The following is a 3,362-nucleotide window of genomic DNA, read 5'->3' as shown; positions in this document are numbered from 1 at the left end:
AGACCAAATGTTTTCAGCAGTATTTGAACCAGGTGTAAACATACCCTACCTCAAAATGAGTTCAGCGAGAAAGGCACACATGATAAGACCACACAGCTTGCGACTACAACAGGGAGGATGTTGGGGGTCTTTTGGTTTTGCTCAGCTTGACATTTCTTTCTTATTCTCAGTGTAGAGTGTGCGCGCGTGGGCATCAACCTGCTCTCGCCAGGTGACGATGCGCTCACCTCCCCCGACCCCTCTGAAACAAGATTCTGGTTCCCCCGAATGTTTCATCAGGTTCAATTCAATTTTCGTCCCAGGTGCTTCGGGGGAAACTGAGCCCTGACCACTTTTGTTGTTCCTTTGCAATTTAGAATAATAAATCTGCTCACTCCATCACTCGGTACTTTTATGTAAATAAGAAAACATACAGTGTGTGGGCGCAGAACCAACCGTGGGCTGCATTTGCTTTCTCAGCTGACATTTTTTCTTTTTTTTTTGAAATGCTATGCTTTCATGGCCTCAGTGTTATTCATTTACATACCTCAGTAGACAGTTTCATCAAGCAGTTTAAAAGGGGTCATGCCTTATCAAATAAGTTGGGAGAATATTCAGTCTTAACACTCTCGGGTAGTATTCTCGTGCATTTCAAGAGAGGGAATACGCTACTTTGTTAACCAAATGCATCCAAACTATTTTTCCTGGAGAGAGGTTACAAAAATATGAGGAATGGGGGGTGGGGGTGTGTGTGTGTGTGTGTTGTGGGGGGGGGGGGGGGGGTCATGGGTGTGGGGGCTTTGGCGGGGAGGGTGTGGGGAGTATAAAAGTCATAAAAGGCTCTGACATTCTTTTGAGTGACGGGCTCGTATTTATGCAACAAACGCCTCCTCCTAAAGCAAAGGGGAGATTGTGTAGCCGGGCAAATCAATTTCCCACTCCCACACACTCATCTAGGCCTTGATCCAGCCGCTGCTGTTGCCTCTAGCCTCAGCTGACTGGCTGACCTATGGCATTGCTCTGCTCTGCTTTAGCAGCTCTCCCCAATCACCTGAGAACCAAACTCTGCTTCCCATCAGTCTCTTTTGGTTGTTCTTTTTTTCCTGTTTGTTTGGAAAAGAAAGTACCACTTCCTTTTTTAAAAAATACATTTTGAACCCCCTGAATGAAACGGCTTGTTTTTTTGTGTGTTTTTTTTCTATGTGACAAACAGGCGGGACAATTGCCTGTCATCTATCTATTGGGTTTCTTACAAGTCAAGACTTAAAATGCTGGCATCTTCAACAGTTATTGAGAAAGTGCACAAAGGAGATTCATTCTACATTGGCTAAAAGCACATTGAAAACATGCCTTCGACATCAGAGTTACACACGGGGTCGTGTACACCACAGCAGGTGCAACGCAAAGGCAGGTTACACTACGGTCTTCTACTTGCTCACTTCAGTATCGGAAAGCTCACAGAGCGTGAGCTGTTTCCATTATTAACACAATCACTGCACAATGTTGCTAAACACTATGCGCATTACTCAGAGGCATCATCATCGTCTTTTTTTTGTGTGTTTTTTTTCAAAAAAATTTTCATACATGAACTCACATGACACTTAGGAACAAAGAGCCAACCATCTAAACTGATGGTTTCATTTCTCAGATTCAGTAGTACAACATACAGTAGATGTTTCTGACATTTCTGGATCAGGGACAGACAAGGAAAGAAAATTTAAAAAAAGGAATCCTATGAGAACACTTCCAAAGTATTGTACTGTATCATAGCCTTCAGCTTTGACTCAATGGTATGTTTAAAGCCACAGTTGAGCAGGTCTTAGTGATATTAATTAAGGTGTAACTGCCTCCTACTGATAATCCCTCCTCATTTCTCTTTCCAATAAGCTAGTGATCTTTTGATAAGGATATACAAGAGAAGAAGAAGAAGAGCAAGTCAACAATTACACTGTAAAAATATATGTATGTTTATATTCATATATATATATATGTATATATATAGCATCTTTAAAATCTATTTATACAGAATGTATATATAGTGTACTTATGGCCATCTTGGCAGAGAAATAAAGGCATCTGAAACAATCACCACTCTCTCGATGCTGTGGTCTCCTCAGGACCAGACATTGTTACATTGCAGAAATGCGAAGAGTCAGGAAAGAAAGTGAGTTCTCTTCTTCTCCTTTATTTATTTATTTTTTAGTGGCACTTTGTGCATCAAAAAATTAAAATCTAGAGTAAGGCTACAAGGGTGTGTATGTTTATCTGATAAAAGTTTGTCAAAGGAGGCCATCCTACAGTATCCTCGTGGGTTGGATATGTCGCTGTGTGTGTGTTTTAGACTCGAACATCCAGACTAAAACACTGCTGGAATAGAGCTCTACACATGTACCACTGCACTGATGTAAAGAATTCAAAACCGTTACTTAAACAGCCATGGTACGTCACAGAGATTGTGGGTGAGCCACTTCTGGCTGCTACAAAGCGCTTGGGAGAGGTAACATTTTTTTAAATTCCTCTACAAATTGTTCTCATCACCTGACAAAAGCAAATACTCAGAGAGCGGATAGTGAAAGTGATTGCTTTTGAGTGTTTTTTTTTGTTTGTTTGTTTTGTTTTGTTTTTTAACAATCAGCTGCTGGTACATCTATGCCTAAGCAATCAAACAGTATTTGTACTGATTTTATTTATTTTTTCGTTCTTTATTTAAATATTAGCAGAGGATCTTTAAGACTACTCAGACTCAACTGTCACATCACGCACATAAATAACAAAATAAATATACAGCCATATCAGTCAATTTCTTTCATATTAAATAAATAATAAATACATACTTTCTTTTTGTTTTCATCTCCTCATCTGTGTTTTTTTAATGTAACAGAAAGAACACAAACAAAATAAAAACGAGGAAAACAAGAGCAACAAGCCAAAAAAATAATTTTTTTTACTGTAAAATTATCAAAAAAAATTTGAGTCTATTATAAAATATTTGCACTTAAAAAGGATTTTTAAAAAGTACTCCAAAACAAACTATGCCTTGTCATTTATCTATATAGACTTTTAAAATATTGACGTACGACATCTGCAAATTGCTTTTTGACCTTGATAATCAGTAAAGATGCATTTGTATGTGTGTGTTTCACTAAACAAAGTTAATAAATAGATTGCTTCAAATAAATAAACCTCAATAACATAAATGGCAATAAGTTACAATTTAAAAGTTCACAGGTATAAATAATTCATATATAACAATAATTATTGTACCACAAAAACTAGTCATTGAAATGAAGTGCAATTCCTAGGCTGATAAGTACTATAGATATGACTAACTGAATTCGAAATGTGTGCACGCTATTACTATCATTTTATTGGGGGGGCGGGGG

This window comes from Haplochromis burtoni, unplaced genomic scaffold (genome assembly GCF_018398535.1).
Source record: "Haplochromis burtoni strain Fernald_Lab_line unplaced genomic scaffold, NCSU_Asbu1 Contig_482, whole genome shotgun sequence".
Taxonomy (NCBI): Eukaryota; Metazoa; Chordata; class Actinopteri; order Cichliformes; family Cichlidae; genus Haplochromis; species Haplochromis burtoni.
The sequence above is the reverse complement of the archived record's forward strand: the minus strand, read 5'-3'. Positions refer to the sequence as shown.